This window comes from Petromyzon marinus, chromosome 82, assembly GCF_048934315.1.
Source record: "Petromyzon marinus isolate PM22_M1 ecotype Great Lakes invasive population chromosome 82, UKy_Petmar_22M1.pri1.0, whole genome shotgun sequence".
Classification (NCBI taxonomy): Eukaryota; Metazoa; Chordata; class Hyperoartia; order Petromyzontiformes; family Petromyzontidae; genus Petromyzon; species Petromyzon marinus.
The window spans coordinates 3,527,531-3,543,523 of NC_133747.1; the positions used below are offsets into that span (position 1 = coordinate 3,527,531).

The 15,993-nt window shown below is 44.4% G+C and overlaps 1 long non-coding RNA gene across 2 annotated transcripts in view; it reads left to right on the plus strand.

Moving 5' to 3' along the window:
- LOC142907712 (uncharacterized) overlaps positions 1–15,993 on the plus strand; it is a 78,292-nt gene that overhangs the window by 35,376 nt on the left and 26,923 nt on the right. For both annotated transcript variants that reach the window (XR_012931220.1, XR_012931221.1), the window contains exons 3-4: positions 4,554–4,743; positions 11,262–11,402. This is a non-coding gene — a long non-coding RNA (uncharacterized LOC142907712). The remainder of the gene's footprint in view (positions 1–4,553; positions 4,744–11,261; positions 11,403–15,993) is intronic.

Consider the following 15,993-nt stretch of genomic DNA (forward strand, 5'->3'; position numbering starts at 1 on the left):
CAATGGCCAAAAGCTCTCTTAGGGTGATGCAATACCTCTGTTCCATGGGTGACAACACTCGACTGCCAAACACCACGACTCGCTCAACGCCATCCAGCACCTGTGCCAACACGGCCACTATGGCCGAGTCGCTGGCGTCAGTGTCGAGCACTAAGGGTCGCGAGAAGTCCAGATATCCCAAGGAGGGCACGTCTGCCAGGGATGCCCGGAGCGCGACAAAGGCCTCCTCCTCTTCTGTGCCCCAACGAAACTTCTGTCCTTTTGCGGTTAGCGTGTGGAGAGGCTTTGCGATCATCGCGAAGTTGTGCACAAAGCGACGGTAGTGAAAAGCGAATCCAACGAAGCTACGAACCTCCACGACAGATGCTGGAGTCGGCCACGTACAGACGCAATCCGTTTTGTCCGGATCCGTGACCACCTCTAAGGCACTAACGATATGGCCTAGATACTTATTGGAGGGCTGCAACGAATGGCATTTCTGGGGTTTGATTTTCCAGCCAGCAGCGTGCACTTTGGCAAAGACTAACTTAAGCCGCAGCAAATGTACAGCTGAAGATGATGACATCGTCTAAATAAATCAAACAAAATTCCCACTGGAGACCCACCAAAACCATCTCCATAAGGCGTTGGAACGTGGCAGGGGCCGAATGGAGGCCCATAGGAAGCCTATTAAAATGGAATAAGCCTTGAGGTGTGTGGAACGCGGTTTTGGGTTTGGACGCCTCGTCCAATGGCAATTGCCAAAAGCCCAAAAGCAAATCAAGGGTCAAAAAGAACTGCACGCCTGAGAGGGCATCAAGCGAATCATCCATCCGAGGCAGGGGATAGGCGAAATCTTGTTTAACTTACAGAAATCAATGCAGAAACGGAGACTCCCATCCCGTTTCTTGACCAAAACGATAAGGAATTTGATGATGAGTGTGTGAAGCCGGCGCCGCTCATCTGGGGACAGGAGATCGTTTTCGTGACAGAGCGCAACCACCCAGGCCACGTCGGACTTCACCTCGGGCAGCACAGCTGCCGCCACCCCCCCCCCCCCTCCGGTGTGGCCTTGACCAGTGGGAGGGCTTGGGACGCGTGTGCCACAATGGTGCCCGCCAGGCCTGTTACCTGCGAGGGCCCCGCATTGAGAATTTGTAGGAATGGCTCTTGATTTTCTGCCACAACCATAAGGGCACCCACAAGGAAGGGTGTCTGTGAGAAATAGTTGGAGGGCGTTAAGAGGGTGCCCGCCTCCAGAGTCTGAAATTGAAAGTCCCCGCGCAGCCTCAAGGGTTTGAGCATCTGTGATCCCGGCGGGATAGTCAAGGAATCCCTAAAGGAAGCACAAACACTGATTACACTGGCCGCTTGAGGGGTCAACACCGTAGGAGAATTCAGAAAGGTCAAGTTCTGGCCTGATGGTAACTTGACGCAACCCTGGTCGATGAGTATCTTCATGGGCAATTTGGCCAGGAAGTCCGTACCCAAGAGGCAATGCACTGCGAGTGTCTTAGAGACGAAGACGGGACCCTCCAGTTAAACCCGAATGGGTTGTCTCCAACCCATTCGGGTTGTCTCCAACCCATTCGGGTGCGCCTGAATACCTGGGCCACTTTGAGGGACGAGACATCCGCCTCGTCTGCCACCGACAGAGCCACCCCGAGCTCACGTGCGAGGAATAGCAGGCGATCGAGGGCCAACAAATCTCAAGCCACCGCATCCATGCTGGGGTACGTGGCCTGGGCCAGCACCAGCAAGGTGCTGTGGAATGCGAGAGGCGTTTCGACGTCCTGCTGCCACCGCGACAGGCACTTTCAGCGAACGCTAGAGGGCGGCTCGAAGATGGCTGCCATCTGAGCATATGCAATAGAAGCATCACCCTGTCTGCAGGTGTGATGGAATTAAATGCTGCAAGAGATTTGTCATCCAGGGCCATCGGGAGGGCTTTAAGTGCTTCCTCCATGGGCCACCCAACAGAGATGTAGGCCCCATCAAAGCGGTCGCGAAAGGACGTCCAAGGGCGCACGGTTGGCAAGCGTCGCAAAAATGACGAGTTGGAAGCAATGGCCGGCGATTGCGCTCCAGAATTAACGCATAGCTGCATCCCTGGAGCCGGGGCAATGGTGCCCGGTTGCTGAGTCGCATGTACAGTATCGCCCGATTCCCGCATCACATGCAAAATGGCGTCAGTTTGTGGTGGCGCACCCGAGGGCAAGATGGCGCCTGAATCCTGCATCGCGTTGATCGACAAATTGGCGAGAAACTGTGCTGTTGCAGGAAGAGAAATGGCTGTGGGATGTAATCGATCCTGCTCCAGAAGCGTGATGATTACGTGCGACTGGGCATCCACCTCCATCATCACAGTGGCGAGCTGAGCAGTCGTCTGCAGCAGCTGTCCAAACTGGGAGGTGAGAAGATCCCAGCTCTCCCGCGATGGTGATGAAGCGGCCGTGGTCGCGGCCGCCACCTCCACTCTGGCCAATGGGCCAACGACCCCAGGGCGCATCTCCATGGCCCCGGGGACGTTGTGGGTGTCTCTTCGGAGCTCTCCTCATCCTCCAATCTCTCCACCGGACGGTACTTGCACTTCGCCACCGACTTGGACATGATGTTGCAGGTTCATGATCACTTCTGACTCCAGTTGTTGTGGTGTAAACTCACACAGAGACGAGACTCTCTGTAAGGGCTATTGCCAGTTTATTGACTACCACACGATCACAGGATCACACCATAACTTTAACCGTTGCAGATAGCTACAGTCTTCGTACTGCGTGGAAGCGAATCATTAAATAACACATTCTTTAAAATCATGCCTACAAAGGGCAGCGTGCTTCAATAGGGATTACCGTTAGTAGGGCTATTTTAATAAACACAATAGACAGGAAGGACAAGTTCAAAGGGCTCGCATAAGGCACACGTTAAATGTGCATTGCCTCAGTAACCCCCCCCCCCCCCCCCCCACATTGTGCAAGAGCGCAGAGGGGTGGTAAACACATCTATGCCTCTATATGTGTAGTGGTTCAATAGCTGCATGTCTGCGCTCGGCAGCCAGAAGAGGCGGTTGGTGAGCGTCATCATCGGAACGTCGAGAGCAGCCAGGGTCAGGATGACCGTTGGGGTAATCCGTTGGGGTAAACAAGGGGGGAGGTGGACCAAAATCCAAAGGACTGGTATCTGCCAATCATAGAGGGATCTTCTGGAGAATGTTCTGGAAGGGTTCGTGAGGGACATATAAGATGGGCAAACGAGCCCGAGCGGCAGTATGATGAAGACAGAAGACGAGAGAAGATGAAGCCAGACCCGCCTAAGCTAGCTAGAGTATTCCTGGGCGAGATTAGTCCTGTGTGGACCTAGGTAGGCTAGGATAGGGTCGCAAGGGGCAAGTGCAGTCCGTACGTCAGCACGCTTGACCCCCGGGGCTGACGTGGTATCGACCCGCTGAAACAGCGAGACACGGGCACCATACAGATCAAGAGAAGGACGCCAAAGGTGTGGGTGCAGTCCGTACATCGGCATGCTTAGCACCGCGGCTGCCGTGGTGTCGACCCGCTGAGACACAGCAGCCGAGAGGGGTGAGAAAAGGAGTGTAGGGAATAGGATTGGGGCGTGGCGAGTGAGGGAGCGAACGAGCGATGGACGGCGGATCCTCGGCATAACTAAAACCAAGTGTTGTATAATAGACTGTAATAAAGTGGCCCGGGGAGAAGACAATAAGTCGTCCGTCTTTATTTACAACACTACATAAGGAACAAAACAGAAAGACTTCTCCACAAATCTGGCTGTCGCCTGATGAAGCTAGTTGTGATTACTGGCGAAATGTCATACTCAGTTTGTAAATGTTGTAGCTTGGCTCTGCAACACACTGGTGTGCTGTACTAGTGACGAATTGGCATGTTCTGTTGACTTGGCAACCCTTACTCGTTGGCTGTGTTTGGTGGTGACTGGTTTTAACGACACATTTATATATTTACGCGATCTAACCCAAAAACCTCTATTATGGATGATATTGGTCGCGAAAGCCTACGTGTTCAACTAAATAATACATTGTTTAAATGCATGCCAATATAGGCCACCATACTTCTATAGGGATTAACGTTAGCACTGCTATTTTAATACACATAATGGACAGGAAGGACAAGATCAAATGGCTCGCATAATCTGCATGGATAATGTATGTTGACTCATTAATCCCCTGCCCCCCACTTTGCGCAAGAGCGCAGAAGTGTGGTCACCATATCTACGCCTCTATATAAGAAAATAAACAGGTGGACTTCTCCACAAATATGGCTGTCGCCTGATGAATCTAGTTGTAATTACTGCCGAAACGTCGTACTCAGATTGTAAATGTTGTGGCTTGGCTCTCCAACACACCGGTGTGCTGTACTAGTGTGAATATGCATGTTTAGTTTACGTGACAACCCTTACTAGTTCGGGTGGTGGTGGGTTTTAACGAAACATTTATATATTTACGCGATCTAACCCAAAAAACTCTTATGGATGATATTGGTCGTGAAAACCTACATGACAAACTTTGTATGCTTACAAAATATAAACTGTACGTATTTTTTCAGGGACATGGTGAATGCTGTCAGATATATACAAGACTCCACACTCCCAGTAAAATATTTGAATATTTTACTGATTGGAAAGACAGGAAATGGAAAATCTAGTTTTTTGAATACAGTGGACTCGGCATTAAATGACCGTTATATGTTTCGAGCAATTGAAGCACAGAACTTGACTGCAAGTCAGACAAAACGAGTAAGTATGATTTTTTTGCAAGTGAAACAAATCTTTAAGGTTTTGATTTCATTTCAGGAATATCTGGTGAAATATTAACAAAGAGACATATCACAGATATCCACAAAGCACATTGCACAGTACATGTATTACATCACAAAAAGGGAACGCGTGTTTTTACTTAGCAAATTGCCTTTTTTATTTAAAAAAAGCATTTGTTTTATTAGCTTATCAAACATAAGATTAAGGCGAACAGCAATGTCCAGTATCCGAAATACTAAATGCATCAATAATAAATAAATCCTGTTGCATAAGTATATGTGAGGTACAAATATATTTATAGAGTTAAAACTACTCTTATTGAATTTTGATTTAAAGCTTTCGTGGCTGCAGTGATTCATATTCTTTCGGTAAAGTCACGTTGAAGGGAAACAATAAAATAATAAAATATATATAAAACAATAAAGTTCTCACGGCGTTTCGACTGTAACACAAACAGTCATCATCAGGTGTGAATACCAACGGCAAGAAATATTTGAAAGAAGTGGCGGTTCGTATTTATTGATTTATTTAAAAACCCGTTGTGCGCATTTATTTATTTATTTTAAACGTTAGCGCCATGGATAGCGATTTGACAGTTTGTTTAGAAGGATGAGTCCATCTATGTTCGGAAAAGAGGAAGGGGGAGACGAAAATTTAATGTACGCTGTCTGAAAGCCACTATAAGCATGAACAATCAATTATGACCCGAAATGGTTGATCAATTCCTTCCAATGATTGCTAAGCCAGGATTCATCTTCTCGGTTGAAATTGTCTCTGTGTTTGTATATGTGGATAGCCTCATGAACGAATCTCTCATGGTAGCCCGATGGCTTGCAAAGAACCGCTGTCTTGGAGAGGTCAATGTCATGTGAGCCCACTGAATTATAACAGTGATCTGCCACGGCCGAGGTGTTGGTGCTACCGTGTTTAAGGTCTGCTTTGTGTTCACGAATGCGGTCCGAGACATGTCGTTTGGTTTCTCCAATATAACTACTACCACAGAGGCAACTTAGTTTTGTAGACACCAGGGTACTGTATGTCCGGAATCACATCTTTTACAGACGGAAGCAGACCACGGATTTTATGTAATGTGTTGAAACGGACCTGGATCTTGTGTTTTTTCAAGATTTTGGAGAACTTTTTTGCGATGCCTGCAATGTAGGGTAAAGTGATGGTTTTGAAAGGCTCCTCAAGATGGTCCTTCTTCATGGTTTGAGTGATAGCTTTGCGGATTGTATAGTCGGAGTAACCATTAGCCTTAAGAGCTTGGTGTACCTGCTTGAGTTCACTGCCTATGTGTTCCTGGTCGAATATGCATTGGGCTCTATGGTGCAGAGTCTTGATGAGAGAATTCTTCTGTGATGGATGGTGGTGGGAATCCGGTTTTACATAAGCATCCGTATGGGTAGCTTTCCTGTAGACAGAGTGGCTCAATGAACCATCAGGTCTCTTTTTTATTAGGACATCCAAAAAAGGTAGCTTGCCATCTTTTCGACTTCCATGGTAAATCTGATGGCTGGGTGTATGGAATTGATGTAGTCGAAGAATTGGTCTAGAGCAGGCCGGCCATGTGGCCAGATGACAAAAGTGTCACCCACGTACCTTTTTCATAAGGTTGGGTGCAGAGTGGCAGTCTGGATGGCGTCAGTCTCAAATTTCTCCATGAAAATGCTGGCTATAACCGGAGATAGGCGGGAGCCCATTGGGGTGCCCTCAGTTTGTTTGTAGAAAGTTCCATTCCAAGTGAAGTATGTATTGGTTAAGCAGTGTCTCACCAGGGTGCATACCTTAGTGTTTAGTCCTTGATGAACCAAGTCTTCAATGATTGCGATGGTGTCAGGTACAGGAACTTTGGTGAATAAGGAAACTACATCAAAACTGACAAGCAGGTCGTCTGGGGACAGGGAAATACCCTTGATTGTCGATACCAGTTGAGTAGAATTTTGTACCGCAGAGGTGGTTTTTCCAGTGAAAGGCTGCAGGATTTCACACAGAAAACGAGCCAGTTTGTAGGTGGAGGAGTTGATAGTAGAGACGATTGGATGAAGGGGTGTATCTACTTTACGTATTTTTGGTAAGCCGTATCATCTTGGTGGCCTGGCAGCAGAAGGTTTCAACGAAAACTGTTTAGTTTGATCAATTAATGCGGTTGAATCAGAGATTATTTAGTTGGTTTGTGTGACGAGGCTGTTGGTGGGATCTCTTTTTATTTTTGTATAGCTGCCATCGTCGAGTAATTATTAAATTTTGTTGTTATATGCTATTTTATCCATGATGACAGTAGCATTTCCCTTGTTGGCTGAGAGGATTACAATGTCATCCCTCTTTTTTTAAATTTATATAATTCAAAACGCTCATTCTTCCTGAGGTTGCTAGCTGGCATCTTAGCGTTTTTTAGGGTTTAAAGCGATTTCAGATCCTGCTACGTCTGCAGCGATGTGACCCAGGCCCTTGAGAGCAACGTCTACTTGGGCAATTATATCATTAACTGGTATGTGTTTAGGTGTGACTGCAAAGTTTAGACCTTTAGCTAAAACGGATTTCAGACCATCGGAAATAGAACTGTTACTGCGATTAATTACGACTTTGTTAACGTCTAGCTTTTTGGTGTGTGGGTCCGGTCTTTTGTTGAAGAGGAGGTTAAATTTGGAAATCAGGTTGTCCTTACATTTGGTCGACATAGTAGCAGCTGAAGAGGCAGTCATATTGTCTACATGTTCCCAATCCGATGTGGACAGTGTTGCCGTCAATGATAAGTGTGATTTGTAGAGTGTCTTGTCTAACTGATCTAGTTCGGTGCGTATAAGTCTGATTTTCTCTGAGATAAGAGCTAAGCTAGTTTTGAAAAGAATTCGTTTCGCATTAGAAGAAGTTACAGCAGTAGAGGTCAGTGTAAATGCGATTTGTATTACCCCAGAGTCGCGGCATCTCTTCTGAAAGATGAGAGACTCGATCAGCTGAGCCTTCTTTTCCCGGAGTTTGTTGAAGGATCTTAAAGTTATGTGGAAACCCTCCCCGTAGAGGCGGTTAAATTTTGATTTAAAGCTTTCGGGACTGCAGTGATTCATATTCTTGGTTGTTTCAGTAAAGTCACGTTGAAGGGAAACAATAAAATAATAAAATATAAATAAAACAATACAATTCTCACGACATTTTGACTGTAAGACAAACAGTCATCATCAGGTGTGAAAACCAACGGCAAGAAACATTTGAAGGAAGTGGCGGTTGGTATTTTTTTAAACGTTGCTATTTATTTATTTAGTTTTAACGTTAGCGCCACGGATAGCGATTTGACAGTTTGTTTAGAAGGACGAGTCCATCTATGTTCGGAAAAGAGGAGGGGAGAGACGAGAATTTAATGTACGCTGTCTGAAAGCCACCGTAAGCATGAACAATCAATTAAGAGCCGAAATGGTTTATCAAATCCTTCCAATGATTGCTAAGCCAGAATCCATCTTCTCGGTTGAAATTGTCTCTGTGTTTGTATATGTGGATAGCCTCATGAACAAATCTCTCATGGTAGCCCGATGGCTTGCAAAGAACCTCTGTCTTGTAGATGTCAATGTCATGTGAGCCCACTGAATTATAACAGTGATCTGCCACGGCCGAGGTGTTGGTCCTACCGTGTTTAAGGTCTGCTTTGTGTTCACGAATGCGGTCCGAGACAAGTCGTTTGGTTTCTCCAATGTAACTACTACCATAGAGGCAACTTAGTTTGTAGACACCAGGGTACTGTATGTCCGGAATCACATATTTTACAGATGGGAGCAGATCACGGATTTTATGTAATGTGTTGAAACGGACCTGGATCTTGTGTTTATTCTAGATTTTGCAGGTCTTTTTTGTGATCCCCGCAGTGTAGGGTAAAGTGATGGTTTTGAAAGGCTCCTCAAGAAGGTCCTTCTTCATGGTTTGAGTGATAGCTTTGCGGATTGTATAGTCGGAGTAACCATTAGACTAAGAGCTTGGTGTACCTGCTTGAGTTCACTGCTATGTGTTCCTGGTCGGATATGCATTGGGCTCTATGGTGCAGAGTCTTGATGAGAGAATTCTTCTGTGATGGATGGTAGTGGGAATCCGGTTTTACATAAGCATCCGTATGGGTAGCTTTCCTGTAGACAGAGTGGCTCAATGAACCATCAGGTCTCTTTTTTATTAGGACATCTAAAAAGGTAGCTTGCCATCTTTTTCGACTTCCATGGTAAATCTGATGGCTGGGTGTATGGAATTGATGTAGTTGAAGCATTGGTCTAGAGCAGGCCGGCCATGTGGCCAGATGACAAAAGTGTCATCCACATACCTCTTCCATAAGTTTGGGTGCAGAGTGGCAGTCCGGATGGCGTCAGTCTCAAATTTCTCCATGAAAATGTTGGCTATAACCGGAGATAGGGGGAGCCCATTGGCGGTGCCCTCAGTTTGTTTGTAGAAAGTTCCATTCCAAGTGAGGTATGTATTGGTTAAGCAGTGTCTCACCAGGGGGGGGGGGGGGTTACCTCAGTGTTTAGTCCTTGATGAACCAAGTCTTCAATGATTGCGATGGTGTCAGGGACAGGAACTTTGGTGAATAAGGAAACTACATCAAAACTGACAATCAGGTCGTCTGGGGACAGGGAAATACCCTTGATTGTCGATTCCAGTTGAGTAGAATTTTGTACCGCAGAGGTGGTTTTTCCAGCGAAAGGCCGCAGGATTTCAGACAGAAAACGAGCCAGTTTGTACGTGGGGCAGTTGATAGTAGAGACGATGGGATGAAGGGGTGTATCTACTTTATGTATTTTTGGTAAGCCGTATCATCTTGGTGGCCTGGCAGCAGATGGTTTCAACAAAAACTGTTTAGTTTGATCAATTAATGCGGTTGAATCAGAAATTATTTTGTTGGTTTGTGTGACGAGGCTGTTGGTAGGATCTCTTTTTATTTTTGTATAGCTGCCATCGTCGAGTAATTATTTTATTTTGTTGTTATATTCTATTTCATCCATGATGACAGTAGCATTGCCCTTGTCGGCTGAAAGGATTACAATGTCATCCTTCTTTTTAATTTATATAATTCAAAACGCTCATCTTTGCTGAGGTTCCGTCTGTAAAAGATGTGATTCCGGACATACAGTACCCTGGTGTCTACAAACTAAGTTGCCTTTGTGGTAGTAGTTACATTGGAGAAACCAAACGACATGTCTCAGACCGCATTCGTGAACACAAAGCAGACCCTAAACACGGTAGGACCAACACCTCGGCCGTGGCAGATCACTGTTATAATTCAGTGGGCTCACATGACATTGACTTCTCCAAGACAGAGGTTCCTTGCAAGCCATCGGGCTACCATGAGAGATTCGTTCATGAGGCTATCCACATATACAAACACAGAGACAATTTCAACCGAGAAGATGGATTCTGGCTTAGCAATCATTGGAAGGATTTGATAAACCATGTCGGGTCTTAATAGATTGTTCATGCTTACGGTGGCTTTCAGACAGCGTACATTAAATTTTCGTCTCCCCCCTCCTTTTTTCCGAACATAGATGGACTCGTCCTTCTAAACAAACTGTCAAATCGCTGTCTGTGGCGCTAACGTTTAAAATAAATAAATAAATGTAAACAACTTTTTTTTAATAAATAAATACAAACCGCCACTTCCTTCAAATGTTTCTTGCCGTTGGTTTTCACACCTGATGATGACTGTTTATGTTACAGTCGAAACGTCGTGAGAATTTAATTGTTTTATATTTTTTTTATTATTTTATTGTTTCCCTTCAACGTGACTTTACCGAAAGAACCAATAATATATACTCTTATTGAACTTCAAATCATAGTGTAGTCAACACAATATGAATACAGAAATTCTTAAATCCCACTCACATAAGTGCTGAGCCTACCTGTTGCTTTTATAAAACCAGTTCCTACTGCAGCACACCGGTGTGTTGGAGAGTAACCCCACACCATTTACAATTCGAGTATAATCTTTCGCTGGTGATTACATCCAAGTTCAGCAGGCGAATTGCCAGAATTAAATTTACTCTCCAACACACCGATGTGGTGAAGTAGCAACTAATTGGTACGTTTTCTTTACGTGACAAACCTTACTTACTGGCTTTGTTAGGTGGTTGGGCTTAATGACACATCTATATTTATGCGATATAACCAAAAACATTATTACAAATAATATTGGTCGCTAAACCTACGTATTAAATTCTAAATTACGAGTATCTTATATGTCCTTTAAAACTATTACAGATATTTTATTCCGTTTTGGCCATGCCATGTCTCCTTGATCAACATTCAGAAGCAGCACAACCATAATATTTAATCTAATCTTTATGTCAGTTTGACTTTTGATAGCATTAATATTAACCTGATACATTTTTGATAATGACTATGAAGAAAAATGTTTAAGGATATAGGTTTTTAACCCAATTTATTCAATACTGTTTTTTTCAATGGTGGATTCAATTGCACCCAAGTTACAAAACTGACAGATTGTATGTATTGATGTTATACAGTTGAAAATGGAAGAGATTGATCGTGAAAGACAGAAGGAAACACACATACGGTTGTTTGACACTATGGGGTGGAAACAAGGAGGATATGACAAAAGTATATTTAGGGACATCCTTGCGGGAAGACTTCCACATGATCACGATGTAAGTATTCCTCCTTCGGTGAGAACATGCATGCATTATGAACCGTTACTTTTATGTTTGTGAGATGTCAATACCTATCACACTGAAGCACATTATCCCTTAGAAAAGCACTCCACCGCGGCATATTAACAGTATCATCTCAACACAGAACCTGCTCATTCTTCAAGAAGGTAAATCTCACCATTTGGCTCTTCAATGAAATGTTTGTGGTTAGTATACACTTATTTAAGAGCTGTAACAATATATTATTGTTAATATATTACCCACTTATGTTTTCCACTATTATACGGAAGGTTTTTGAGTTACATTGTCGAATGCTTTGTTGTTGTTTGCTGGCCAAGTCGCCCTTACAATAGTGCTTATTAGCACAATAGGGCTTTACTCGGGAAATACACTTTTTCTTTTAAATAGCATGTGGTTATACACCATATTTTTACCATTATGGACTCAACATATTTATTGGCCGTTACCGAAACCAAGGAATTTGACGAATAACCAGGGAAGGCAGCTGGCCCTGATGGAATCCCAATAGAGTTATAGAGGAAGATATGGTCCCCCTTTTCAACACTGTTGAATATAACATTTGACGCAGCTCTATTGTCAGGATGTCTTCAACACTCCATGAATGAAGTAAGTATATTGGTCTTCATAAGCCAGGCTCCCTGAAGGATGCACTGGACATTTACAGGCCTATCTCCATTTGAAACACAGACTATATAATGCTGGCCAAGATCCTGTTGGGAAGACCAGAGATGACTCTCCCGGTGATTATATGCAACGCTCAGATGGGATTCTTTAAGAATAGGAATTCCACTGAAATTGTAAAGATTCTAGCTAATGCAGTCAAGATAGCCACAAGAAAAGATCTCCCTGTCTATGCCGTTATGTTGTATGGGGAAAAGGTGTTCGACAGTGTTGAGTGGGCTTTCCTATTCCAGGTAATGGACAAATTTAAATTCCCTTCCCAATTCATGGGCACCTGCAAACTCTCTTGCTTCAGGAAGCCACCGCCTCCTTGGTTTCTTATGTCAACATCCTCGTCTACACAACAGGGCACATTTAATAAAATATGAGAATTATCCATAAAATACTGCGCCTTCAGAGGATGGTTCCTACATGGATCCCGAAGGATTTTTAGAATAGACTGCATTCCCGATGTTTGGCCTATACATAGAATCATAAGCTCACGCACAATTGGTTACCCCTCCCTCACGTTGCCGGTTGATCAGGGCGGTCTGGCTCTCCCAGATTTTTGGAAATATGACAGGGCAGTAGGCCTAGAAAAGGTGAAGCGCTGGCTTGACCCAACAAAGCAGGGGATTGCTTAGAACTGGGTGGAGGAATCGCTTAAACTGTGCTCAATGAAGGGACGTGCTTGCTACATATAAAAATAGACCACGAGTAATGCAGGTGTAATGACAGAGTGCTACCTGTCGGCCAGGAGGGGTAATCATGGTTATGGGCGAGTTATATAATAACTAACTAGAAGGGGGGTGTATCTGGGTTGAAGGTAAGAGGCGGGGTCAGTCAGGAAGCTCTAGGAACCTGTTCGAAAGTTCTAGAAGGGGGCGTTGCCGGAGACGGGGCCTGGCCACGCCGGGGATGGAACCGAAGGTTCAGGGCTGTAGCGGGGTCCCGGATCATGGCTGCATCACTACTTGCCGTCATCTCTCTTCATCATCCGGCTGCATAGCCGATCCTCTGCACGGCTCCCATAATCGTCACCGCTACATTAGTGAGCCAGCTGTGTAGTTAGATGCCGACGATGGGGCTGTGTAGAAAGATCGGCTCTGTGAAGCTATGTAGATACGTTTCTATATATCGCCCAGTGTTTGTGCCCAGTGTAAGAAATAAATAAGACGCCCTCTACACGACGTGTCTTGGAAGTCACTCTTTACACAGGCACCATGTATGGTTTAATCGACACATGCGAGTTGCAAAGACCGTGGAACATCTCTCCATAGCCCCTGCATAGCAAATCGACGCTATGGTAAAATCCACCACTTCAGGCAGACGATGGGTTAGTGGGAGGGATTTTGGCCTTGAAAGAGTCATCCCTTATCTATTGACGGGAGGGTTGCTGCCTTTTCATTGCGTGCAGTCCGTCTCTCATATCCCTCACTCCCAGTGTTTTAGATACCTTCAGATAAGAGATGCCATGAGGAAATCCCTCGAAAATAACCTGGGAGCTCTGGTCCATCCAATTACTGATTGGTTGGAAGCACCAAGGGTTAAATACTGACTGTCCGAGGCTTACGCACTCCAGGGAGGAGAGGGTTCTGCCATGAGACCTGCGACCAACAAACTGTGGGACAGATTTGTGCCTTGTGAGATTACGCTACAGATTTGGTCAAATAGCTGGCGAGCCACAAGAGCTGGTCCAAGAGCTCTCCCACTTAATCTCAATCCGTTGAAATTCATACACGAAACATACTTCACGAATGAGAAAAGAGCAACATTTATAGAGGTCTCAACAGACTGCTCAAGATGCACCCCAGGCAGGGCACAAATATATACTCACACCTTCTGGCTCTGCCCTGATGTTGCAAAACTTTACCATAAGACCATAAGCTTTTTTAAATACCTGTGTGGCACAAACCTCTCCCTGCCGGTGGAATAGACCCTATCGGATTTTAAACCTGGCACAGTAATAATATATGAACATGCCCTGCTCCAGGCCATTTAATACCATAACCAGCAAGACTATCCTGGTCAACTGGAAGGATCATGAGCACCCCTCATGGAAATATTGGTACGTTATACTCCTAGCACATGTGGGCATTAAGCACTTAAGTCATAAGCATCGAGGCCAAGTGGTCTTCTCTCATACAGCACTTGAGATAAGCCGGTCGGATTAGAGGGCTGGGAGGCAGCGATTAGAAAAGAGAGGATTAGCACCTCAGTAATCAAAAGAGAGCGAAACTCGGAATAGTGGAGGATCACTATGAATGCTAATTAGCTCAGCATATCTGATTTTATTTTAGGGGATTAATCCCCCCCTTCTTCCCTCCTCCCGACATTCCCAATCTAGCCTCTGTTTCCCTTATTAGGTTGGTTATATTCCCCATCCCATATTTTCTCCTCCCCATTTAAACTTTCATTATTCCGCGACTTTGAGTTCTCACTTGGTTGGGGCAGCAGGCCCCCTTCCTCACTTTTTACTCCCCTCCTTCATATGGTACAGTTGCGTCGGGATTGTCTTCCATGAATTGCGATACCTGGTGACATGAACCGTGTGGTGTGTTGTATTGGGCTCACGTTTTCTTACAATAAAAGCCAAAAAAATATATATCGGCTGTTCGAGATGGATGCCACAACGTGTTCTTCCCCACAAAGTTATCCTTCTTGGGGAGGATGCAAATGCTTATTCAATACAGTTCTTTGGAAATGGTCGTTTGCATGGGGTTAATAACTTTGTACATGCGATGCACAAAGTTGTATGTTAGTACATGTAATATACATTATTACGGACATCATAATTAATCACATTAGCATGCTGCATTTATCAATTACATTTTTTAATGCCACGTAATACTGTTTTCCAGATCTCATGAGACAAATTATCCTGACACACCATGACTGACTTTTGACTCATATCTATTATCTATTTCAAGTTTGTTCGTGCTATATGTTGCTCACTGCATGATGGTTTAGGCATATGTGTCTGTGCTCAAAAACTGTTAGAAAAATATGAAAAAAATATTATTTCAAAGTCATTCATATTTTTACAAAATAAGGCCTGCATAAGATGTTGACATAAAGTTAATTGAGATTGCATTGAGAGTTGAAAAAATGCAATCCAGAAATATGTTCTTGATTTAATAGTATGAAACTTTGAATGTTAGCCCCGCATAGGTATGCGTGGGTTTACTCTGCATTCTCAAGCGATCCCGACAGTGAGGGAAAAAAAGTATTTGATCCCCTGCTGATTGTGTACGTTTGCCCACTGACAAATAAATGATCAGGCTATAAGTTTAATGGTAGGTTTATTTGAACAGTGAGAAACAGAATAACAACAGCAAAATCCAGAAATACGCATGTCAAAAATGTTATAAATTTATTTGCATTTTAATGAGGGAAATAAGTATTTGACCCCTCTGCAAAACATGACTTAGTACTTGGTGGCAAAACCCTTGTTGGCAATTACAGGTCAGACGTTTCTTGTAGTTGGCCACCCGGTTTGCACACATCTCAGGAGGGATAATTTGTCTCATGAGATCTGGAAAACAGTATTACGTGGCATTAAAAAATGTAATTGATAAATGCAGCATGCATTGCAGATCTTCTCCAAGTCATTAAGGTTTCGAGGCTGACCTTTGGCAACTCGAACCTTCAGCTCCCTCCACAGATTTTCTATGGGATTAAGGTCTGGAGACTGGCTAGGCCACTCCAGGACCTTAATGTGCTTCTTCTTGAGCCACTCCTTTGTTGCCTTGGCCGTGTGTTTTGGGTCATTGTAATGCTGGAATAACCATCCACGACCCATTTTCAATGCCCTGGCTGAGGGAAGGAGGTTCTCACCCAAGAGTTGACGGTACATGGCCCCGTCCATCGTCCCTTTGATGGGGTGAAGTTGTCCTGTCCCCTTAGC